This window comes from Schistocerca nitens, chromosome 11 (assembly GCF_023898315.1).
Source record: "Schistocerca nitens isolate TAMUIC-IGC-003100 chromosome 11, iqSchNite1.1, whole genome shotgun sequence".
NCBI lineage: Eukaryota > Metazoa > Arthropoda > Insecta > Orthoptera > Acrididae > Schistocerca > Schistocerca nitens.
The window spans coordinates 149248017-149271549 of NC_064624.1; the positions used below are offsets into that span (position 1 = coordinate 149248017).

Here is a 23533-nt window from a genome sequence, read left to right on the forward strand (position 1 = left end):
CGGCAAACTTCGTTAGCACATTCTCCCTCAAACTGAGTTAATTACCGCATTATCGTACCGTTGCATTAGTTTAAAATGCTTAAGAAAGCATCTTTGTCATGACAGAAAGGTAGTATGAAACGACTGCTGGCAGGATAGCGACTTAAAAAGCAAAAATGCAGGGGAGCCAAAAGTACCATTTTTATTGGCTCATATTTATTTTATTTTATTTTATTTTTGTTTTCGCACCATTACAGTAGTTTAAAATGCTTAAGGAAACGTCTTTGTCACAACAGAAGGGTAGTATGGCAAGAGGGCTGGCAGGAGTAGCGACATAAAAAGGAAAAAAAAGGAAGGTGAGCCAACAGCACCTTTTTTCTTTTTTTTAATTTATTTTTTATTTATTTTTTCATTTTTTTGTTTTTTGCTTTTTTTGTTTTTTTTATTTTTTATTTTTTTTTAACGGAAGGGTAGTATGGCGAGAGGGCTGGCAGGAGTAGCGACATAAAAAGGAAAAAAAAAGAAGGGAGAGCCAACAGCACCCGATGTTCCCAGGCGGTACCCATCCAAGTACTAACCGGGCCCGATGTTGCTTAACTTCGGTGATCGGACGAGAACCGGTGTATTTAACATGGTATGGCCGTTGGCGCACATATACTGTAGGCGCACGGCAGAATTCGCATTCGGCTCTCCTCCCAACACACAAAATGTTAGTTTTCGGCCGCATTTGACGAAAGCACCTCCTTCCGCAACAGCGAGTTCCTCGAGGACGGCGCGGAGTGCGCGCCCGACGTCCCAGCAGAACGATTGCCGAATTGGCGGGCGCGCCGTCGCGTGTGTGAGACGCGCAGCTGCTCGTTGCACCTCCTGTCATTCGCTTGTCGCGTGCAACCTTCGACACACGCGGAAGGCGCATCTTGTCCCTGGTGTCCAGCGGGGGGCTGGCGCGCGGCCGACCGGCGTATGGTCTGTGCGGGGTGTGGCAGTGTCGTGCTGGAGGGCGCCACTGGTAGCGATGTGAGCTTCCTCGCCTCACACCGGGTGTTTGCGTAGTTGGCAGTGCATTCGCACCTTTCCTATCCCTGTCCCCGTCCCGACTTGGCCCGACTTTGCTCGACTGCCGCTCGCTGCCGCTCGGGTCGTGGTCCATATGACGGCGCAAGCACGACAAACGTCTGCGGGACTAGACGACGCGACTAAAGAAAAAATTTATGATTACAAATCAAATTTGGAACTTTACGGTGCAGCACAACAATAGGCGCTGACGCATTTCAGGGCAGATTCGTGCTGTTTTATCGTTTTCAAAGACTTCCCGGCAAACTTCGTTAGCACATTCTCCCTCAAACTGAGTTAATTACCGCATTATCGTACCGTTGCATTAGTTTAAAATGCTTAAGAAAGCATCTTTGTCATGACAGAAAGGTAGTATGAAACGACTGCTGGCAGGATAGCGACTTAAAAAGCAAAAATGCAGGGGAGCCAAAAGTACCATTTTTATTGGCTCATATTTATTTTATTTTATTTTATTTTTGTTTTCGCACCATTACAGTAGTTTAAAATGCTTAAGGAAACGTCTTTGTCACAACAGAAGGGTAGTATGGCAAGAGGGCTGGCAGGAGTAGCGACATAAAAAGGAAAAAAAAGGAAGGTGAGCCAACAGCACCTTTTTTCTTTTTTTAATTTATTTTTTATTTATTTATTTTTTCATTTTTTTGTTTTTTGCTTTTTTTGTTTTTTTTATTTTTTATTTTTTTTTAACGGAAGGGTAGTATGGCGAGAGGGCTGGCAGGAGTAGCGACATAAAAAGGAAAAAAAAAGAAGGGAGAGCCAACAGCACCCGATGTTCCCAGGCGGTCACCCATCCAAGTACTAACCGGGCCCGATGTTGCTTAACTTCGGTGATCGGACGAGAACCGGTGTATTTAACATGGTATGGCCGTTGGCGCACATATACTGTAGGCGCACGGCAGAATTCGCATTCGGCTCTCCTCCCAACACACAAAATGTTAGTTTTCGGCCGCATTTGACGAAAGCACCTCCTTCCGCAACAGCGAGTTCCTCGAGGACGGCGCGGAGTGCGCGCCCGACGTCCCAGCAGAACGATTGCCGAATTGGCGGGCGCGCCGTCGCGTGTGTGAGACGCGCAGCTGCTCGTTGCACCTCCTGTCATTCGCTTGTCGCGTGCAACCTTCGACACACGCGGAAGGCGCATCTTGTCCCTGGTGTCCAGCGGGGGGCTGGCGCGCGGCCGACCGGCGTATGGTCTGTGCGGGGTGTGGCAGTGTCGTGCTGGAGGGCGCCACTGGTAGCGATGTGAGCTTCCTCGCCTCACACCGGGTGTTTGCGTAGTTGGCAGTGCATTCGCACCTTTCCTATCCCTGTCCCCGTCCCGACTTGGCCCGACTTTGCTCGACTGCCGCTCGCTGCCGCTCGGGTCGTGGTCCATATGACGGCGCAAGCACGACAAACGTCTGCGGGACTAGACGACGCGACTAAAGAAAAAATTTATGATTACAAATCAAATTTGGAACTTTACGGTGCAGCACAACAATAGGCGCTGACGCATTTCAGGGCAGATTCGTGCTGTTTTATCGTTTTCAAAGACTTCCCGGCAAACTTCGTTAGCACATTCTCCCTCAAACTGAGTTAATTACCGCATTATCGTACCGTTGCATTAGTTTAAAATGCTTAAGAAAGCATCTTTGTCATGACAGAAAGGTAGTATGAAACGACTGCTGGCAGGATAGCGACTTAAAAAGCAAAAATGCAGGGGAGCCAAAAGTACCATTTTTATTGGCTCATATTTATTTTATTTTATTTTATTTTTGTTTTCGCACCATTACAGTAGTTTAAAATGCTTAAGGAAACGTCTTTGTCACAACAGAAGGGTAGTATGGCAAGAGGGCTGGCAGGAGTAGCGACATAAAAAGGAAAAAAAAGGAAGGTGAGCCAACAGCACCTTTTTTCTTTTTTTAATTTATTTTTTATTTATTTATTTTTTCTTTTTTTTGTTTTTTGCTTTTTTTGTTTTTTTATTTTTTATTTTTTTTTAACGGAAGGGTAGTATGGCGAGAGGGCTGGCAGGAGTAGCGACATAAAAAGGAAAAAAAAAGAAGGGAGAGCCAACAGCACCCGATGTTCCCAGGCGGTCACCCATCCAAGTACTAACCGGGCCCGATGTTGCTTAACTTCGGTGATCGGACGAGAACCGGTGTATTTAACATGGTATGGCCGTTGGCGCACATGTACTGTAGGCGCACGGCAGAATTCGCATTCGGCTCTCCTCCCAACACACAAAATGTTAGTTTTCGGCCGCATTTGACGAAAGCACCTCCTTCCGCAACAGCGAGTTCCTCGAGGACGGCGCGGAGTGCGCGCCCGACGTCCCAGCAGAACGATTGCCGAATTGGCGGGCGCGCCGTCGCGTGTGTGAGACGCGCAGCTGCTCGTTGCACCTCCTGTCATTCGCTTGTCGCGTGCAACCTTCGACACACGCGGAAGGCGCATCTTGTCCCTGGTGTCCAGCGGGGGGCTGGCGCGCGGCCGACCGGCGTATGGTCTGTGCGGGGTGTGGCAGTGTCGTGCTGGAGGGCGCCACTGGTAGCGATGTGAGCTTCCTCGCCTCACACCGGGTGTTTGCGTAGTTGGCAGTGCATTCGCACCTTTCCTATCCCTGTCCCCGTCCCGACTTGGCCCGACTTTGCTCGACTGCCGCTCGCTGCCGCTCGGGTCGTGGTCCATATGACGGCGCAAGCACGACAAACGTCTGCGGGACTAGACGACGCGACTAAAGAAAAAATTTATGATTACAAATCAAATTTGGAACTTTACGGTGCAGCACAACAATAGGCGCTGACGCATTTCAGGGCAGATTCGTGCTGTTTTATCGTTTTCAAAGACTTCCCGGCAAACTTCGTTAGCACATTCTCCCTCAAACTGAGTTAATTACCGCATTATCGTACCGTTGCATTAGTTTAAAATGCTTAAGAAAGCATCTTTGTCATGACAGAAAGGTAGTATGAAACGACTGCTGGCAGGATAGCGACTTAAAAAGCAAAAATGCAGGGGAGCCAAAAGTACCATTTTTATTGGCTCATATTTATTTTATTTTATTTTATTTTTGTTTTCGCACCATTACAGTAGTTTAAAATGCTTAAGGAAACGTCTTTGTCACAACAGAAGGGTAGTATGGCAAGAGGGCTGGCAGGAGTAGCGACATAAAAAGGAAAAAAAAAGGAAGGTGAGCCAACAGCACCTTTTTTCTTTTTTTAATTTATTTTTTATTTATTTATTTTTTCATTTTTTTGTTTTTTGCTTTTTTTGTTTTTTTTATTTTTTATTTTTTTTTAACGGAAGGGTAGTATGGCGAGAGGGCTGGCAGGAGTAGCGACATAAAAAGGAAAAAAAAAGAAGGGAGAGCCAACAGCACCCGATGTTCCCAGGCGGTCACCCATCCAAGTACTAACCGGGCCCGATGTTGCTTAACTTCGGTGATCGGACGAGAACCGGTGTATTTAACATGGTATGGCCGTTGGCGCACATATACTGTAGGCGCACGGCAGAATTCGCATTCGGCTCTCCTCCCAACACACAAAATGTTAGTTTTCGGCCGCATTTGACGAAAGCACCTCCTTCCGCAACAGCGAGTTCCTCGAGGACGGCGCGGAGTGCGCGCCCGACGTCCCAGCAGAACGATTGCCGAATTGGCGGGCGCGCCGTCGCGTGTGTGAGACGCGCAGCTGCTCGTTGCACCTCCTGTCATTCGCTTGTCGCGTGCAACCTTCGACACACGCGGAAGGCGCATCTTGTCCCTGGTGTCCAGCGGGGGGCTGGCGCGCGGCCGACCGGCGTATGGTCTGTGCGGGGTGTGGCAGTGTCGTGCTGGAGGGCGCCACTGGTAGCGATGTGAGCTTCCTCGCCTCACACCGGGTGTTTGCGTAGTTGGCAGTGCATTCGCACCTTTCCTATCCCTGTCCCCGTCCCGACTTGGCCCGACTTTGCTCGACTGCCGCTCGCTGCCGCTCGGGTCGTGGTCCATATGACGGCGCAAGCACGACAAACGTCTGCGGGACTAGACGACGCGACTAAAGAAAAAATTTATGATTACAAATCAAATTTGGAACTTTACGGTGCAGCACAACAATAGGCGCTGACGCATTTCAGGGCAGATTCGTGCTGTTTTATCGTTTTCAAAGACTTCCCGGCAAACTTCGTTAGCACATTCTCCCTCAAACTGAGTTAATTACCGCATTATCGTACCGTTGCATTAGTTTAAAATGCTTAAGAAAGCATCTTTGTCATGACAGAAAGGTAGTATGAAACGACTGCTGGCAGGATAGCGACTTAAAAAGCAAAAATGCAGGGGAGCCAAAAGTACCATTTTTATTGGCTCATATTTATTTTATTTTATTTTATTTTTGTTTTCGCACCATTACAGTAGTTTAAAATGCTTAAGGAAACGTCTTTGTCACAACAGAAGGGTAGTATGGCAAGAGGGCTGGCAGGAGTAGCGACATAAAAAGGAAAAAAAAGGAAGGTGAGCCAACAGCACCTTTTTTCTTTTTTTAATTTATTTTTTATTTATTTATTTTTTCTTTTTTTTGTTTTTTGCTTTTTTTGTTTTTTTATTTTTTATTTTTTTTTAACGGAAGGGTAGTATGGCGAGAGGGCTGGCAGGAGTAGCGACATAAAAAGGAAAAAAAAAGAAGGGAGAGCCAACAGCACCCGATGTTCCCAGGCGGTCACCCATCCAAGTACTAACCGGGCCCGATGTTGCTTAACTTCGGTGATCGGACGAGAACCGGTGTATTTAACATGGTATGGCCGTTGGCGCACATGTACTGTAGGCGCACGGCAGAATTCGCATTCGGCTCTCCTCCCAACACACAAAATGTTAGTTTTCGGCCGCATTTGACGAAAGCACCTCCTTCCGCAACAGCGAGTTCCTCGAGGACGGCGCGGAGTGCGCGCCCGACGTCCCAGCAGAACGATTGCCGAATTGGCGGGCGCGCCGTCGCGTGTGTGAGACGCGCAGCTGCTCGTTGCACCTCCTGTCATTCGCTTGTCGCGTGCAACCTTCGACACACGCGGAAGGCGCATCTTGTCCCTGGTGTCCAGCGGGGGGCTGGCGCGCGGCCGACCGGCGTATGGTCTGTGCGGGGTGTGGCAGTGTCGTGCTGGAGGGCGCCACTGGTAGCGATGTGAGCTTCCTCGCCTCACACCGGGTGTTTGCGTAGTTGGCAGTGCATTCGCACCTTTCCTATCCCTGTCCCCGTCCCGACTTGGCCCGACTTTGCTCGACTGCCGCTCGCTGCCGCTCGGGTCGTGGTCCATATGACGGCGCAAGCACGACAAACGTCTGCGGGACTAGACGACGCGACTAAAGAAAAAATTTATGATTACAAATCAAATTTGGAACTTTACGGTGCAGCACAACAATAGGCGCTGACGCATTTCAGGGCAGATTCGTGCTGTTTTATCGTTTTCAAAGACTTCCCGGCAAACTTCGTTAGCACATTCTCCCTCAAACTGAGTTAATTACCGCATTATCGTACCGTTGCATTAGTTTAAAATGCTTAAGAAAGCATCTTTGTCATGACAGAAAGGTAGTATGAAACGACTGCTGGCAGGATAGCGACTTAAAAAGCAAAAATGCAGGGGAGCCAAAAGTACCATTTTTATTGGCTCATATTTATTTTATTTTATTTTATTTTTGTTTTCGCACCATTACAGTAGTTTAAAATGCTTAAGGAAACGTCTTTGTCACAACAGAAGGGTAGTATGGCAAGAGGGCTGGCACGAGTAGCGACATAAAAAGGAAAAAAAAGGAAGGTGAGCCAACAGCACCTTTTTTCTTTTTTTTAATTTATTTTTTATTTATTTATTTTTTCATTTTTTGTTTTTTGCTTTTTTTGTTTTTTTTATTTTTTATTTTTTTTAACGGAAGGGTAGTATGGCGAGAGGACTGGCAGGAGTAGCGACATAAAAAGGAAAAAAAAAGAAGGGAGAGCCAACAGCACCCGATGTTCCCAGGCGGTCACCCATTCAAGTACTAACCGGGCCCGATGTTGCTTAACTTCGGTGATCGGACGAGAACCGGTGTATTTAACATGGTATGGCCGTTGGCGCACATATACTGTAGGCGCACGGCAGAATTCGCATTCGGCTCTCCTCCCAACACACAAAATGTTAGTTTTCGGCCGCATTTGACGAAAGCACCTCCTTCCGCAACAGCGAGTTCCTCGAGGACGGCGCGGAGTGCGCGCCCGACGTCCCAGCAGAACGATTGCCGAATTGGCGGGCGCGCCGTCGCGTGTGTGAGACGCGCAGCTGCTCGTTGCACCTCCTGTCATTCGCTTGTCGCGTGCAACCTTCGACACACGCGGAAGGCGCATCTTGTCCCTGGTGTCCAGCGGGGGGCTGGCGCGCGGCCGACCGGCGTATGGTCTGTGCGGGGTGTGGCAGTGTCGTGCTGGAGGGCGCCACTGGTAGCGATGTGAGCTTCCTCGCCTCACACCGGGTGTTTGCGTAGTTGGCAGTGCATTCGCACCTTTCCTATCCCTGTCCCCGTCCCGACTTGGCCCGACTTTGCTCGACTGCCGCTCGCTGCCGCTCGGGTCGTGGTCCATATGACGGCGCAAGCACGACAAACGTCTGCGGGACTAGACGACGCGACTAAAGAAAAAATTTATGATTACAAATCAAATTTGGAACTTTACGGTGCAGCACAACAATAGGCGCTGACGCATTTCAGGGCAGATTCGTGCTGTTTTATCGTTTTCAAAGACTTCCCGGCAAACTTCGTTAGCACATTCTCCCTCAAACTGAGTTAATTACCGCATTATCGTACCGTTGCATTAGTTTAAAATGCTTAAGAAAGCATCTTTGTCATGACAGAAAGGTAGTATGAAACGACTGCTGGCAGGATAGCGACTTAAAAAGCAAAAATGCAGGGGAGCCAAAAGTACCATTTTTATTGGCTCATATTTATTTTATTTTATTTTATTTTTGTTTTCGCACCATTACAGTAGTTTAAAATGCTTAAGGAAACGTCTTTGTCACAACAGAAGGGTAGTATGGCAAGAGGGCTGGCAGGAGTAGCGACATAAAAAGGAAAAAAAAGGAAGGTGAGCCAACAGCACCTTTTTTCTTTTTTTAATTTATTTTTTATTTATTTATTTTTTCTTTTTTTTGTTTTTTGCTTTTTTTGTTTTTTTATTTTTTATTTTTTTTTAACGGAAGGGTAGTATGGCGAGAGGGCTGGCAGGAGTAGCGACATAAAAAGGAAAAAAAAAGAAGGGAGAGCCAACAGCACCCGATGTTCCCAGGCGGTCACCCATCCAAGTACTAACCGGGCCCGATGTTGCTTAACTTCGGTGATCGGACGAGAACCGGTGTATTTAACATGGTATGGCCGTTGGCGCACATGTACTGTAGGCGCACGGCAGAATTCGCATTCGGCTCTCCTCCCAACACACAAAATGTTAGTTTTCGGCCGCATTTGACGAAAGCACCTCCTTCCGCAACAGCGAGTTCCTCGAGGACGGCGCGGAGTGCGCGCCCGACGTCCCAGCAGAACGATTGCCGAATTGGCGGGCGCGCCGTCGCGTGTGTGAGACGCGCAGCTGCTCGTTGCACCTCCTGTCATTCGCTTGTCGCGTGCAACCTTCGACACACGCGGAAGGCGCATCTTGTCCCTGGTGTCCAGCGGGGGGCTGGCGCGCGGCCGACCGGCGTATGGTCTGTGCGGGGTGTGGCAGTGTCGTGCTGGAGGGCGCCACTGGTAGCGATGTGAGCTTCCTCGCCTCACACCGGGTGTTTGCGTAGTTGGCAGTGCATTCGCACCTTTCCTATCCCTGTCCCCGTCCCGACTTGGCCCGACTTTGCTCGACTGCCGCTCGCTGCCGCTCGGGTCGTGGTCCATATGACGGCGCAAGCACGACAAACGTCTGCGGGACTAGACGACGCGACTAAAGAAAAAATTTATGATTACAAATCAAATTTGGAACTTTACGGTGCAGCACAACAATAGGCGCTGACGCATTTCAGGGCAGATTCGTGCTGTTTTATCGTTTTCAAAGACTTCCCGGCAAACTTCGTTAGCACATTCTCCCTCAAACTGAGTTAATTACCGCATTATCGTACCGTTGCATTAGTTTAAAATGCTTAAGAAAGCATCTTTGTCATGACAGAAAGGTAGTATGAAACGACTGCTGGCAGGATAGCGACTTAAAAAGCAAAAATGCAGGGGAGCCAAAAGTACCATTTTTATTGGCTCATATTTATTTTATTTTATTTTATTTTTGTTTTCGCACCATTACAGTAGTTTAAAATGCTTAAGGAAACGTCTTTGTCACAACAGAAGGGTAGTATGGCAAGAGGGCTGGCAGGAGTAGCGACATAAAAAGGAAAAAAAAAGGAAGGTGAGCCAACAGCACCTTTTTTCTTTTTTTAATTTATTTTTTATTTATTTATTTTTTCATTTTTTTGTTTTTTGCTTTTTTTGTTTTTTTTATTTTTTATTTTTTTTTAACGGAAGGGTAGTATGGCGAGAGGGCTGGCAGGAGTAGCGACATAAAAAGGAAAAAAAAAGAAGGGAGAGCCAACAGCACCCGATGTTCCCAGGCGGTCACCCATCCAAGTACTAACCGGGCCCGATGTTGCTTAACTTCGGTGATCGGACGAGAACCGGTGTATTTAACATGGTATGGCCGTTGGCGCACATATACTGTAGGCGCACGGCAGAATTCGCATTCGGCTCTCCTCCCAACACACAAAATGTTAGTTTTCGGCCGCATTTGACGAAAGCACCTCCTTCCGCAACAGCGAGTTCCTCGAGGACGGCGCGGAGTGCGCGCCCGACGTCCCAGCAGAACGATTGCCGAATTGGCGGGCGCGCCGTCGCGTGTGTGAGACGCGCAGCTGCTCGTTGCACCTCCTGTCATTCGCTTGTCGCGTGCAACCTTCGACACACGCGGAAGGCGCATCTTGTCCCTGGTGTCCAGCGGGGGGCTGGCGCGCGGCCGACCGGCGTATGGTCTGTGCGGGGTGTGGCAGTGTCGTGCTGGAGGGCGCCACTGGTAGCGATGTGAGCTTCCTCGCCTCACACCGGGTGTTTGCGTAGTTGGCAGTGCATTCGCACCTTTCCTATCCCTGTCCCCGTCCCGACTTGGCCCGACTTTGCTCGACTGCCGCTCGCTGCCGCTCGGGTCGTGGTCCATATGACGGCGCAAGCACGACAAACGTCTGCGGGACTAGACGACGCGACTAAAGAAAAAATTTATGATTACAAATCAAATTTGGAACTTTACGGTGCAGCACAACAATAGGCGCTGACGCATTTCAGGGCAGATTCGTGCTGTTTTATCGTTTTCAAAGACTTCCCGGCAAACTTCGTTAGCACATTCTCCCTCAAACTGAGTTAATTACCGCATTATCGTACCGTTGCATTAGTTTAAAATGCTTAAGAAAGCATCTTTGTCATGACAGAAAGGTAGTATGAAACGACTGCTGGCAGGATAGCGACTTAAAAAGCAAAAATGCAGGGGAGCCAAAAGTACCATTTTTATTGGCTCATATTTATTTTATTTTATTTTATTTTTGTTTTCGCACCATTACAGTAGTTTAAAATGCTTAAGGAAACGTCTTTGTCACAACAGAAGGGTAGTATGGCAAGAGGGCTGGCAGGAGTAGCGACATAAAAAGGAAAAAAAAGGAAGGTGAGCCAACAGCACCTTTTTTCTTTTTTTTAATTTATTTTTTATTTATTTTTTCATTTTTTTGTTTTTTGCTTTTTTTGTTTTTTTTATTTTTTATTTTTTTTTAACGGAAGGGTAGTATGGCGAGAGGGCTGGCAGGAGTAGCGACATAAAAAGGAAAAAAAAAGAAGGGAGAGCCAACAGCACCCGATGTTCCCAGGCGGTCACCCATCCAAGTACTAACCGGGCCCGATGTTGCTTAACTTCGGTGATCGGACGAGAACCGGTGTATTTAACATGGTATGGCCGTTGGCGCACATATACTGTAGGCGCACGGCAGAATTCGCATTCGGCTCTCCTCCCAACACACAAAATGTTAGTTTTCGGCCGCATTTGACGAAAGCACCTCCTTCCGCAACAGCGAGTTCCTCGAGGACGGCGCGGAGTGCGCGCCCGACGTCCCAGCAGAACGATTGCCGAATTGGCGGGCGCGCCGTCGCGTGTGTGAGACGCGCAGCTGCTCGTTGCACCTCCTGTCATTCGCTTGTCGCGTGCAACCTTCGACACACGCGGAAGGCGCATCTTGTCCCTGGTGTCCAGCGGGGGGCTGGCGCGCGGCCGACCGGCGTATGGTCTGTGCGGGGTGTGGCAGTGTCGTGCTGGAGGGCGCCACTGGTAGCGATGTGAGCTTCCTCGCCTCACACCGGGTGTTTGCGTAGTTGGCAGTGCATTCGCACCTTTCCTATCCCTGTCCCCGTCCCGACTTGGCCCGACTTTGCTCGACTGCCGCTCGCTGCCGCTCGGGTCGTGGTCCATATGACGGCGCAAGCACGACAAACGTCTGCGGGACTAGACGACGCGACTAAAGAAAAAATTTATGATTACAAATCAAATTTGGAACTTTACGGTGCAGCACAACAATAGGCGCTGACGCATTTCAGGGCAGATTCGTGCTGTTTTATCGTTTTCAAAGACTTCCCGGCAAACTTCGTTAGCACATTCTCCCTCAAACTGAGTTAATTACCGCATTATCGTACCGTTGCATTAGTTTAAAATGCTTAAGAAAGCATCTTTGTCATGACAGAAAGGTAGTATGAAACGACTGCTGGCAGGATAGCGACTTAAAAAGCAAAAATGCAGGGGAGCCAAAAGTACCATTTTTATTGGCTCATATTTATTTTATTTTATTTTATTTTTGTTTTCGCACCATTACAGTAGTTTAAAATGCTTAAGGAAACGTCTTTGTCACAACAGAAGGGTAGTATGGCAAGAGGGCTGGCAGGAGTAGCGACATAAAAAGGAAAAAAAAGGAAGGTGAGCCAACAGCACCTTTTTTCTTTTTTTTAATTTATTTTTCATTTATTTTTTCATTTTTTTGTTTTTTGCTTTTTTTGTTTTTTTTATTTTTTATTTTTTTTTAACGGAAGGGTAGTATGGCGAGAGGGCTGGCAGGAGTAGCGACATAAAAAGGAAAAAAAAAGAAGGGAGAGCCAACAGCACCCGATGTTCCCAGGCGGTCACCCATCCAAGTACTAACCGGGCCCGATGTTGCTTAACTTCGGTGATCGGACGAGAACCGGTGTATTTAACATGGTATGGCCGTTGGCGCACATATACTGTAGGCGCACGGCAGAATTCGCATTCGGCTCTCCTCCCAACACACAAAATGTTAGTTTTCGGCCGCATTTGACGAAAGCACCTCCTTCCGCAACAGCGAGTTCCTCGAGGACGGCGCGGAGTGCGCGCCCGACGTCCCAGCAGAACGATTGCCGAATTGGCGGGCGCGCCGTCGCGTGTGTGAGACGCGCAGCTGCTCGTTGCACCTCCTGTCATTCGCTTGTCGCGTGCAACCTTCGACACACGCGGAAGGCGCATCTTGTCCCTGGTGTCCAGCGGGGGGCTGGCGCGCGGCCGACCGGCGTATGGTCTGTGCGGGGTGTGGCAGTGTCGTGCTGGAGGGCGCCACTGGTAGCGATGTGAGCTTCCTCGCCTCACACCGGGTGTTTGCGTAGTTGGCAGTGCATTCGCACCTTTCCTATCCCTGTCCCCGTCCCGACTTGGCCCGACTTTGCTCGACTGCCGCTCGCTGCCGCTCGGGTCGTGGTCCATATGACGGCGCAAGCACGACAAACGTCTGCGGGACTAGACGACGCGACTAAAGAAAAAATTTATGATTACAAATCAAATTTGGAACTTTACGGTGCAGCACAACAATAGGCGCTGACGCATTTCAGGGCAGATTCGTGCTGTTTTATCGTTTTCAAAGACTTCCCGGCAAACTTCGTTAGCACATTCTCCCTCAAACTGAGTTAATTACCGCATTATCGTACCGTTGCATTAGTTTAAAATGCTTAAGAAAGCATCTTTGTCATGACAGAAAGGTAGTATGAAACGACTGCTGGCAGGATAGCGACTTAAAAAGCAAAAATGCAGGGGAGCCAAAAGTACCATTTTTATTGGCTCATATTTATTTTATTTTATTTTATTTTTGTTTTCGCACCATTACAGTAGTTTAAAATGCTTAAGGAAACGTCTTTGTCACAACAGAAGGGTAGTATGGCAAGAGGGCTGGCAGGAGTAGCGACATAAAAAGGAAAAAAAAGGAAGGTGAGCCAACAGCACCTTTTTTCTTTTTTTAATTTATTTTTTATTTATTTATTTTTTCATTTTTTTGTTTTTTGCTTTTTTTGTTTTTTTTATTTTTTATTTTTTTTTAACGGAAGGGTAGTATGGCGAGAGGGCTGGCAGGAGTAGCGACATAAAAAGGAAAAAAAAAGAAGGGAGAGCCAACAGCACCCGATGTTCCCAGGCGGTCACCCATCCAAGTACTAACCGGGCCCGATGTTGCTTAACTTCGGTGATCGGACGAGAACCGGTGTATTTAACATGGTATGGCCGTTGGCGCACATATACTGTAGGCGCACGGCAGAATTCGCATTCGGCTCTCCTCCCAACACACAAAATGTTAGTTTTCGGCCGCATTTGACGAAAGCACCTCCTTCCGCAACAGCGAGTTCCTCGAGGACGGCGCGGAGTGCGCGCCCGACGTCCCAGCAGAACGATTGCCGAATTGGCGGGCGCGCCGTCGCGTGTGTGAGACGCGCAGCTGCTCGTTGCACCTCCTGTCATTCGCTTGTCGCGTGCAACCTTCGACACACGCGGAAGGCGCATCTTGTCCCTGGTGTCCAGCGGGGGGCTGGCGCGCGGCCGACCGGCGTATGGTCTGTGCGGGGTGTGGCAGTGTCGTGCTGGAGGGCGCCACTGGTAGCGATGTGAGCTTCCTCGCCTCACACCGGGTGTTTGCGTAGTTGGCAGTGCATTCGCACCTTTCCTATCCCTGTCCCCGTCCCGACTTGGCCCGACTTTGCTCGACTGCCGCTCGCTGCCGCTCGGGTCGTGGTCCATATGACGGCGCAAGCACGACAAACGTCTGCGGGACTAGACGACGCGACTAAAGAAAAAATTTATGATTACAAATCAAATTTGGAACTTTACGGTGCAGCACAACAATAGGCGCTGACGCATTTCAGGGCAGATTCGTGCTGTTTTATCGTTTTCAAAGACTTCCCGGCAAACTTCGTTAGCACATTCTCCCTCAAACTGAGTTAATTACCGCATTATCGTACCGTTGCATTAGTTTAAAATGCTTAAGAAAGCATCTTTGTCATGACAGAAAGGTAGTATGAAACGACTGCTGGCAGGATAGCGACTTAAAAAGCAAAAATGCAGGGGAGCCAAAAGTACCATTTTTATTGGCTCATATTTATTTTATTTTATTTTATTTTTGTTTTCGCACCATTACAGTAGTTTAAAATGCTTAAGGAAACGTCTTTGTCACAACAGAAGGGTAGTATGGCAAGAGGGCTGGCAGGAGTAGCGACATAAAAAGGAAAAAAAAGGAAGGTGAGCCAACAGCACCTTTTTTCTTTTTTTAATTTATTTTTTATTTATTTATTTTTTCATTTTTTTGTTTTTTGCTTTTTTTGTTTTTTTTATTTTTTATTTTTTTTTAACGGAAGGGTAGTATGGCGAGAGGGCTGGCAGGAGTAGCGACATAAAAAGGAAAAAAAAAGAAGGGAGAGCCAACAGCACCCGATGTTCCCAGGCGGTCACCCATCCAAGTACTAACCGGGCCCGATGTTGCTTAACTTCGGTGATCGGACGAGAACCGGTGTATTTAACATGGTATGGCCGTTGGCGCACATATACTGTAGGCGCACGGCAGAATTCGCATTCGGCTCTCCTCCCAACACACAAAATGTTAGTTTTCGGCCGCATTTGACGAAAGCACCTCCTTCCGCAACAGCGAGTTCCTCGAGGACGGCGCGGAGTGCGCGCCCGACGTCCCAGCAGAACGATTGCCGAATTGGCGGGCGCGCCGTCGCGTGTGTGAGACGCGCAGCTGCTCGTTGCACCTCCTGTCATTCGCTTGTCGCGTGCAACCTTCGACACACGCGGAAGGCGCATCTTGTCCCTGGTGTCCAGCGGGGGGCTGGCGCGCGGCCGACCGGCGTATGGTCTGTGCGGGGTGTGGCAGTGTCGTGCTGGAGGGCGCCACTGGTAGCGATGTGAGCTTCCTCGCCTCACACCGGGTGTTTGCGTAGTTGGCAGTGCATTCGCACCTTTCCTATCCCTGTCCCCGTCCCGACTTGGCCCGACTTTGCTCGACTGCCGCTCGCTGCCGCTCGGGTCGTGGTCCATATGACGGCGCAAGCACGACAAACGTCTGCGGGACTAGACGACGCGACTAAAGAAAAAATTTATGATTACAAATCAAATTTGGAACTTTACGGTGCAGCACAACAATAGGCGCTGACGCATTTCAGGGCAGATTCGTGCTGTTTTATCGTTTTCAAAGACTTCCCGGCAAACTTCGTTAGCACATTCTCCCTCAAACTGAGTTAATTACCGCATTATCGTACCGTTGCATTAGTTTAAAATGCTTAAGAAAGCATCTTTGTCATGACAGAAAGGTAGTATGAAACGACTGCTGGCAGGATAGCGACTTAAAAAGCAAAAATGCAGGGGAGCCAAAAGTACCATTTTTATTGGCTCATATTTATTTTATTTTATTTTATTTTTGTTTTCGCACCATTACAGTAGTTTAAAATGCTTAAGGAAACGTCTTTGTCACAACAGAAGGGTAGTATGGCAAGAGGGCTGGCAGGAGTAGCGACATAAAAAGGAAAAAAAAGGAAGGTGAGCCAACAGCACCTTTTTTCTTTTTTTAATTTATTTTTTATTTATTTATTTTTTCATTTTTTTGTTTTTTGCTTTTTTTGTTTTTTTTATTTTTTATTTTTTTTTAACGGAAGGGTAGTATGGCGAGAGGGCTGGCAGGAGTAGCGACATAAAAAGGAAAAAAAAAGAAGGGAGAGCCAACAGCACCCGATGTTCCCAGGCGGTCACCCATCCAAGTACTAACCGGGCCCGATGTTGCTTAACTTCGGTGATCGGACGAGAACCGGTGTATTTAACATGGTATGGCCGTTGGCGCACATATACTGTAGGCGCACGGCAGAATTCGCATTCGGCTCTCCTCCCAACACACAAAATGTTAGTTTTCGGCCGCATTTGACGAAAGCACCTCCTTCCGCAACAGCGAGTTCCTCGAGGACGGCGCGGAGTGCGCGCCCGACGTCCCAGCAGAACGATTGCCGAATTGGCGGGCGCGCCGTCGCGTGTGTGAGACGCGCAGCTGCTCGTTGCACCTCCTGTCATTCGCTTGTCGCGTGCAACCTTCGACACACGCGGAAGGCGCATCTTGTCCCTGGTGTCCAGCGGGGGGCTGGCGCGCGGCCGACCGGCGTATGGTCTGTGCGGGGTGTGGCAGTGTCGTGCTGGAGGGCGCCACTGGTAGCGATGTGAGCTTCCTCGCCTCACACCGGGTGTTTGCGTAGTTGGCAGTGCATTCGCACCTTTCCTATCCCTGTCCCCGTCCCGACTTGGCCCGACTTTGCTCGACTGCCGCTCGCTGCCGCTCGGGTCGTGGTCCATATGACGGCGCAAGCACGACAAACGTCTGCGGGACTAGACGACGCGACTAAAGAAAAAATTTATGATTACAAATCAAATTTGGAACTTTACGGTGCAGCACAACAATAGGCGCTGACGCATTTCAGGGCAGATTCGTGCTGTTTTATCGTTTTCAAAGACTTCCCGGCAAACTTCGTTAGCACATTCTCCCTCAAACTGAGTTAATTACCGCATTATCGTACCGTTGCATTAGTTTAAAATGCTTAAGAAAGCATCTTTGTCATGACAGAAAGGTAGTATGAAACGACTGCTGGCAGGATAGCGACTTAAAAAGCAAAAATGCAGGGGAGCCAAAAGTACCATTTTTATTGGCTCATATTTATTTTATTTTATTTTATTTTTGTTTTCGCACCATTACAGTAGTTTAAAATGCTTAAGGAAACGTCTTTGTCACAACAGAAGGGTAGTATGGCAAGAGGGCTGGCAGGAGTAGCGACATAAAAAGGAAAAAAAAAGAAGGGAGAGCCAACAGCACCCGATGTTCCCAGGCGGTCACCCATCCAAGTACTAACCGGGCCCGATGTTGCTTAACTTCGGTGATCGGACGAGAACCGGTGTATTTAACATGGTATGGCCGTTGGCGCACATATGCTGTAGGCGCACGGCAGAATTCGCATTCGGCTCTCCTCCCAACACACAAAATGTTAGTTTTCGGCCGCATTTGACGAAAGCACCTCCTTCCGCAACAGCGAGTTCCTCGAGGACGGCGCGGAGTGCGCGCCCGACGTCCCAGCAGAACGATTGCCGAATTGGCGGGCGCGCCGTCGCGTGTGTGAGACGCGCAGCTGCTCGTTGCACCTCCTGTCATTCGCTTGTCGCGTGCAACCTTCGACACACGCGGAAGGCGCATCTTGTCCCTGGTGTCCAGCGGGGGGCTGGCGCGCGGCCGACCGGCGTATGGTCTGTGCGGGGTGTGGCAGTGTCGTGCTGGAGGGCGCCACTGGTAGCGATGTGAGCTTCCTCGCCTCACACCGGGTGTTTGCGTAGTTGGCAGTGCATTCGCACCTTTCCTATCCCTGTCCCCGTCCCGACTTGGCCCGACTTTGCTCGACTGCCGCTCGCTGCCGCTCGGGTCGTGGTCCATATGACGGCGCAAGCACGACAAACGTCTGCGGGACTAGACGACGCGACTAAAGAAAAAATTTATGATTACAAATCAAATTTGGAACTTTACGGTGCAGCACAACAATAGGCGCTGACGCATTTCAGGGCAGATTCGTGCTGTTTTATCGTTTTCAAAGACTTCCCGGCAAACTTCGTTAGCACATTCTCCCTCAAACTGAGTTAATTACCGCATTATCGTACCGTTGCATTAGTTTAAAATGCTTAAGAAAGCATCTTTGTCATGACAGAAAGGTAGTATGAAACGACTGCTGGCAGGATAGCGACTTAAAAAGCAAAAATGCAGGGGAGCCAAAAGTACCATTTTTATTGGCTCATATTTATTTTATTTTATTTTATTTTTGTTTTCGCACCATTACAGTAGTTTAAAATGCTTAAGGAAACGTCTTTGTCACAACAGAAGGGTAGTATGGCAAGAGGGCTGGCAGGAGTAGCGACATAAAAAGGAAAAAAAAGGAAGGTGAGCCAACAGCACCTTTTTTCTTTTTTTAATTTATTTTTTATTTATTTATTTTTTCATTTTTTTGTTTTTTGCTTTTTTTGTTTTTTTTATTTTTTATTTTTTTTAACGGAAGGGTAGTATGGCGAGAGGGCTGGCAGGAGTAGCGACATAAAAAGGAAAAAAAAAGAAGGGAGAGCCAACAGCACCCGATGTTCCCAGGCGGTCACCCATCCAAGTACTAACCGGGCCCGATGTTGCTTAACTTCGGTGATCGGACGAGAACCGGTGTATTTAACATGGTATGGCCGTTGGCGCACATATACTGTAGGCGCACGGCAGAATTCGCATTCGGCTCTCCTCCCAACACACAAAATGTTAGTTTTCGGCCGCATTTGACGAAAGCACCTCCTTCCGCAACAGCGAGTTCCTCGAGGACGGCGCGGAGTGCGCGCCCGACGTCCCAGCAGAACGATTGCCGAATTGGCGGGCGCGCCGTCGCGTGTGTGAGACGCGCAGCTGCTCGTTGCACCTCCTGTCATTCGCTTGTCGCGTGCAACCTTCGACACACGCGGAAGGCGCATCTTGTCCCTGGTGTCCAGCGGGGGGCTGGCGCGCGGCCGACCGGCGTATGGTCTGTGCGGGGTGTGGCAGTGTCGTGCTGGAGGGCGCCACTGGTAGCGATGTGAGCTTCCTCGCCTCACACCGGGTGTTTGCGTAGTTGGCAGTGCATTCGCACCTTTCCTATCCCTGTCCCCGTCCCGACTTGGCCCGACTTTGCTCGACTGCCGCTCGCTGCCGCTCGGGTCGTGGTCCATATGACGGCGCAAGCACGACAAACGTCTGCGGGACTAGACGACGCGACTAAAGAAAAAATTTATGATTACAAATCAAATTTGGAACTTTACGGTGCAGCACAACAATAGGCGCTGACGCATTTCAGGGCAGATTCGTGCTGTTTTATCGTTTTCAAAGACTTCCCGGCAAACTTCGTTAGCACATTCTCCCTCAAACTGAGTTAATTACCGCATTATCGTACCGTTGCATTAGTTTAAAATGCTTAAGAAAGCATCTTTGTCATGACAGAAAGGTAGTATGAAACGACTGCTGGCAGGATAGCGACTTAAAAAGCAAAAATGCAGGGGAGCCAAAAGTACCATTTTTATTGGCTCATATTTATTTTATTTTATTTTATTTTTGTTTTCGCACCATTACAGTAGTTTAAAATGCTTAAGGAAACGTCTTTGTCACAACAGAAGGGTAGTATGGCAAGAGGGCTGGCAGGAGTAGCGACATAAAAAGGAAAAAAAAAGAAGGGAGAGCCAACAGCACCCGATGTTCCCAGGCGGTCACCCATCCAAGTACTAACCGGGCCCGATGTTGCTTAACTTCGGTGATCGGACGAGAACCGGTGTATTTAACATGGTATGGCCGTTGGCGCACATATGCTGTAGGCGCACGGCAGAATTCGCATTCGGCTCTCCTCCCAACACACAAAATGTTAGTTTTCGGCCGCATTTGACGAAAGCACCTCCTTCCGCAACAGCGAGTTCCTCGAGGACGGCGCGGAGTGCGCGCCCGACGTCCCAGCAGAACGATTGCCGAATTGGCGGGCGCGCCGTCGCGTGTGTGAGACGCGCAGCTGCTCGTTGCACCTCCTGTCATTCGCTTGTCGCGTGCAACCTTCGACACACGCGGAAGGCGCATCTTGTCCCTGGTGTCCAGCGGGGGGCTGGCGCGCGGCCGACCGGCGTATGGTCTGTGCGGGGTGTGGCAGTGTCGTGCTGGAGGGCGCCACTGGTAGCGATGTGAGCTTCCTCGCCTCACACCGGGTGTTTGCGTAGTTGGCAGTGCATTCGCACCTTTCCTATCCCTGTCCCCGTCCCGACTTGGCCCGACTTTGCTCGACTGCCGCTCGCTGCCGCTCGGGTCGTGGTCCATATGACGGCGCAAGCACGACAAACGTCTGCGGGACTAGACGACGCGACTAAAGAAAAAATTTATGATTACAAATCAAATTTGGAACTTTACGGTGCAGCACAACAATAGGCGCTGACGCATTTCAGGGCAGATTCGTGCTGTTTTATCGTTTTCAAAGACTTCCCGGCAAACTTCGTTAGCACATTCTCCCTCAAACTGAGTTAATTACCGCATTATCGTACCGTTGCATTAGTTTAAAATGCTTAAGAAAGCATCTTTGTCATGACAGAAAGGTAGTATGAAACGACTGCTGGCAGGATAGCGACTTAAAAAGCAAAAATGCAGGGGAGCCAAAAGTACCATTTTTATTGGCTCATATTTATTTTATTTTATTTTATTTTTGTTTTCGCACCATTACAGTAGTTTAAAATGCTTAAGGAAACGTCTTTGTCACAACAGAAGGGTAGTATGGCAAGAGGGCTGGCAGGAGTAGCGACATAAAAAGGAAAAAAAAGGAAGGTGAGCCAACAGCACCTTTTTTCTTTTTTTAATTTATTTTTTATTTATTTATTTTTTCATTTTTTTGTTTTTTGCTTTTTTTGTTTTTTTTATTTTTTATTTTTTTTTAACGGAAGGGTAGTATGGCGAGAGGGCTGGCAGGAGTAGCGACATAAAAAGGAAAAAAAAAGAAGGGAGAGCCAACAGCACCCGATGTTCCCAGGCGGTCACCCATCCAAGTACTAACCGGGCCCGATGTTGCTTAACTTCGGTGATCGGACGAGAACCGGTGTATTTAACATGGTATGGCCGTTGGCGCACATATACTGTAGGCGCACGGCAGAATTCGCATTCGGCTCTCCTCCCAACACACAAAATGTTAGTTTTCGGCCGCATTTGACGAAAGCACCTCCTTCCGCAACAGCGAGTTCCTCGAGGACGGCGCGGAGTGCGCGCCCGACGTCCCAGCAGAACGATTGCCGAATTGGCGGGCGCGCCGTCGCGTGTGTGAGACGCGCAGCTGCTCGTTGCACCTCCTGTCATTCGCTTGTCGCGTGCAACCTTCGACACACGCGGAAGGCGCATCTTGTCCCTGGTGTCCAGCGGGGGGCTGGCGCGCGGCCGACCGGCGTATGGTCTGTGCGGGGTGTGGCAGTGTCGTGCTGGAGGGCGCCACTGGTAGCGATGTGAGCTTCCTCGCCTCACACCGGGTGTTTGCGTAGTTGGCAGTGCATTCGCACCTTTCCTATCCCTGTCCCCGTCCCGACTTGGCCCGACTTTGCTCGACTGCCGCTCGCTGCCGCTCGGGTCGTGGTCCATATGACGGCGCAAGCACGACAAACGTCTGCGGGACTAGACGACGCGACTAAAGAAAAAATTTATGATTACAAATCAAATTTGGAACTTTACGGTGCAGCACAACAATAGGCGCTGACGCATTTCAGGGCAGATTCGTGCTGTTTTATCGTTTTCAAAGACTTCCCGGCAAACTTCGTTAGCACATTCTCCCTCAAACTGAGTTAATTACCGCATTATCGTACCGTTGCATTAGTTTAAAATGCTTAAGAAAGCATCTTTGTCATGACAGAAAGGTAGTATGAAACGACTGCTGGCAGGATAGCGACTTAAAAAGCAAAAATGCAGGGGAGCCAAAAGTACCATTTTTATTGGCTCATATTTATTTTATTTTATTTTATTTTTGTTTTCGCACCATTACAGTAGTTTAAAATGCTTAAGGAAACGTCTTTGTCACAACAGAAGGGTAGTATGGCAAGAGGGCTGGCAGGAGTAGCGACATAAAAAGGAAAAAAAAAGAAGGGAGAGCCAACAGCACCCGATGTTCCCAGGCGGTCACCCATCCAAGTACTAACCGGGCCCGATGTTGCTTAACTTCGGTGATCGGACGAGAACCGGTGTATTTAACATGGTATGGCCGTTGGCGCACATATGCTGTAGGCGCACGGCAGAATTCGCATTCGGCTCTCCTCCCAACACACAAAATGTTAGTTTTCGGCCGCATTTGACGAAAGCACCTCCTTCCGCAACAGCGAGTTCCTCGAGGACGGCGCGGAGTGCGCGCCCGACGTCCCAGCAGAACGATTGCCGAATTGGCGGGCGCGCCGTCGCGTGTGTGAGACGCGCAGCTGCTCGTTGCACCTCCTGTCATTCGCTTGTCGCGTGCAACCTTCGACACACGCGGAAGGCGCATCTTGTCCCTGGTGTCCAGCGGGGGGCTGGCGCGCGGTCGACCGGCGTATGGTCTGTGCGGGGTGTGGCAGTGTCGTGCTGGAGGGCGCCACTGGTAGCGATGTGAGCTTCCTCGCCTCACACCGGGTGTTTGCGTAGTTGGCAGTGCATTCGCACCTTTCCTATCCCTGTCCCCGTCCCGACTTGGCCCGACTTTGCTCGACTGCCGCTCGCTGCCGCTCGGGTCGTGGTCCATATGACGGCGCAAGCACGACAAACGTCTGCGGGACTAGACGACGCGACTAAAGAAAAAATTTATGATTACAAATCAAATTTGGAACTTTACGGTGCAGCACAACAATAGGCGCTGACGCATTTCAGGGCAGATTCGTGCTGTTTTATCGTTTTCAAAGACTTCCCGGCAAACTTCGTTAGCACATTCTCCCTCAAACTGAGTTAATTACCGCATTATCGTACCGTTGCATTAGTTTAAAATGCTTAAGAAAGCATCTTTGTCATGACAGAAAGGTAGTATGAAACGACTGCTGGCAGGATAGCGACTTAAAAAGCAAAAATGCAGGGGAGCCAAAAGTACCATTTTTATTGGCTCATATTTATTTTATTTTATTTTATTTTTGTTTTCGCACCATTACAGTAGTTTAAAATGCTTAAGGAAACGTCTTTGTCACAACAGAAGGGTAGTATGGCAAGAGGGCTGGCAGGAGTAGCGACATAAAAAGGAAAAAAAAGGAAGGTGAGCCAACAGCACCTTTTTTCTTTTTTTAATTTATTTTTTATTTATTTATTTTTTCATTTTTTTGTTTTTTGCTTTTTTTGTTTTTTTTATTTTTTATTTTTTTTTAACGGAAGGGTAGTATGGCGAGAGGGCTGGCAGGAGTAGCGACATAAAAAGGAAAAAAAAAGAAGGGAGAGCCAACAGCACCCGATGTTCCCAGGCGGTCACCCATCCAAGTACTAACCGGGCCCGATGTTGCTTAACTTCGGTGATCGGACGAGAACCGGTGTATTTAACATGGTATGGCCGTTGGCGCACATATACTGTAGGCGCACGGCAGAATTCGCATTCGGCTCTCCTCCCAACACACAAAATGTTAGTTTTCGGCCGCATTTGACGAAAGCACCTCCTTCCGCAACA

At 48.9% G+C, this 23533-nt stretch overlaps 19 non-coding genes across 19 annotated transcripts; all 19 read right to left on the minus strand.

Annotated features, from left to right (window-relative positions):
* Positions 1-509: 509 nt before the first annotated feature.
* LOC126213968 (5S ribosomal RNA) lies at positions 510-627 on the minus strand. The gene has a single exon (XR_007541598.1). It is a non-coding gene; the product is annotated as a 5S ribosomal RNA (ribosomal RNA).
* Positions 628-1804: 1177 nt separating this feature from the next.
* On the minus strand, positions 1805-1923 carry LOC126213746 (5S ribosomal RNA). The gene has a single exon (XR_007541398.1). It is a non-coding gene; the product is annotated as a 5S ribosomal RNA (ribosomal RNA).
* Positions 1924-3099: 1176 nt separating this feature from the next.
* Positions 3100-3218, minus strand: LOC126213747 (5S ribosomal RNA). The gene has a single exon (XR_007541399.1). It is a non-coding gene; the product is annotated as a 5S ribosomal RNA (ribosomal RNA).
* A 1178-nt stretch (positions 3219-4396) lies between these two features.
* LOC126213748 (5S ribosomal RNA) lies at positions 4397-4515 on the minus strand. The gene has a single exon (XR_007541400.1). It is a non-coding gene; the product is annotated as a 5S ribosomal RNA (ribosomal RNA).
* A 1176-nt stretch (positions 4516-5691) lies between these two features.
* On the minus strand, positions 5692-5810 carry LOC126213749 (5S ribosomal RNA). The gene has a single exon (XR_007541401.1). It is a non-coding gene; the product is annotated as a 5S ribosomal RNA (ribosomal RNA).
* Positions 5811-6986: 1176 nt separating this feature from the next.
* LOC126213956 (5S ribosomal RNA) lies at positions 6987-7105 on the minus strand. The gene has a single exon (XR_007541587.1). It is a non-coding gene; the product is annotated as a 5S ribosomal RNA (ribosomal RNA).
* A 1176-nt stretch (positions 7106-8281) lies between these two features.
* LOC126213752 (5S ribosomal RNA) lies at positions 8282-8400 on the minus strand. The gene has a single exon (XR_007541403.1). It is a non-coding gene; the product is annotated as a 5S ribosomal RNA (ribosomal RNA).
* A 1178-nt stretch (positions 8401-9578) lies between these two features.
* LOC126213753 (5S ribosomal RNA) lies at positions 9579-9697 on the minus strand. The gene has a single exon (XR_007541404.1). It is a non-coding gene; the product is annotated as a 5S ribosomal RNA (ribosomal RNA).
* Positions 9698-10871: 1174 nt separating this feature from the next.
* Positions 10872-10990, minus strand: LOC126213754 (5S ribosomal RNA). Its single transcript, XR_007541405.1, has one exon. It is a non-coding gene; the product is annotated as a 5S ribosomal RNA (ribosomal RNA).
* A 1174-nt stretch (positions 10991-12164) lies between these two features.
* On the minus strand, positions 12165-12283 carry LOC126213755 (5S ribosomal RNA). Its single transcript, XR_007541406.1, has one exon. It is a non-coding gene; the product is annotated as a 5S ribosomal RNA (ribosomal RNA).
* Positions 12284-13460: 1177 nt separating this feature from the next.
* On the minus strand, positions 13461-13579 carry LOC126213756 (5S ribosomal RNA). The gene has a single exon (XR_007541407.1). It is a non-coding gene; the product is annotated as a 5S ribosomal RNA (ribosomal RNA).
* A 1177-nt stretch (positions 13580-14756) lies between these two features.
* Positions 14757-14875, minus strand: LOC126213757 (5S ribosomal RNA). Its single transcript, XR_007541408.1, has one exon. It is a non-coding gene; the product is annotated as a 5S ribosomal RNA (ribosomal RNA).
* A 1177-nt stretch (positions 14876-16052) lies between these two features.
* LOC126213758 (5S ribosomal RNA) lies at positions 16053-16171 on the minus strand. Its single transcript, XR_007541409.1, has one exon. It is a non-coding gene; the product is annotated as a 5S ribosomal RNA (ribosomal RNA).
* A 1004-nt stretch (positions 16172-17175) lies between these two features.
* Positions 17176-17294, minus strand: LOC126213759 (5S ribosomal RNA). The gene has a single exon (XR_007541410.1). It is a non-coding gene; the product is annotated as a 5S ribosomal RNA (ribosomal RNA).
* Positions 17295-18470: 1176 nt separating this feature from the next.
* On the minus strand, positions 18471-18589 carry LOC126213760 (5S ribosomal RNA). Its single transcript, XR_007541411.1, has one exon. It is a non-coding gene; the product is annotated as a 5S ribosomal RNA (ribosomal RNA).
* Positions 18590-19593: 1004 nt separating this feature from the next.
* Positions 19594-19712, minus strand: LOC126213761 (5S ribosomal RNA). Its single transcript, XR_007541412.1, has one exon. It is a non-coding gene; the product is annotated as a 5S ribosomal RNA (ribosomal RNA).
* Positions 19713-20889: 1177 nt separating this feature from the next.
* LOC126213764 (5S ribosomal RNA) lies at positions 20890-21008 on the minus strand. Its single transcript, XR_007541414.1, has one exon. It is a non-coding gene; the product is annotated as a 5S ribosomal RNA (ribosomal RNA).
* A 1004-nt stretch (positions 21009-22012) lies between these two features.
* Positions 22013-22131, minus strand: LOC126213765 (5S ribosomal RNA). Its single transcript, XR_007541415.1, has one exon. It is a non-coding gene; the product is annotated as a 5S ribosomal RNA (ribosomal RNA).
* A 1177-nt stretch (positions 22132-23308) lies between these two features.
* On the minus strand, positions 23309-23427 carry LOC126213766 (5S ribosomal RNA). The gene has a single exon (XR_007541416.1). It is a non-coding gene; the product is annotated as a 5S ribosomal RNA (ribosomal RNA).
* Between the last annotated feature and the right edge of the window lie 106 nt (positions 23428-23533).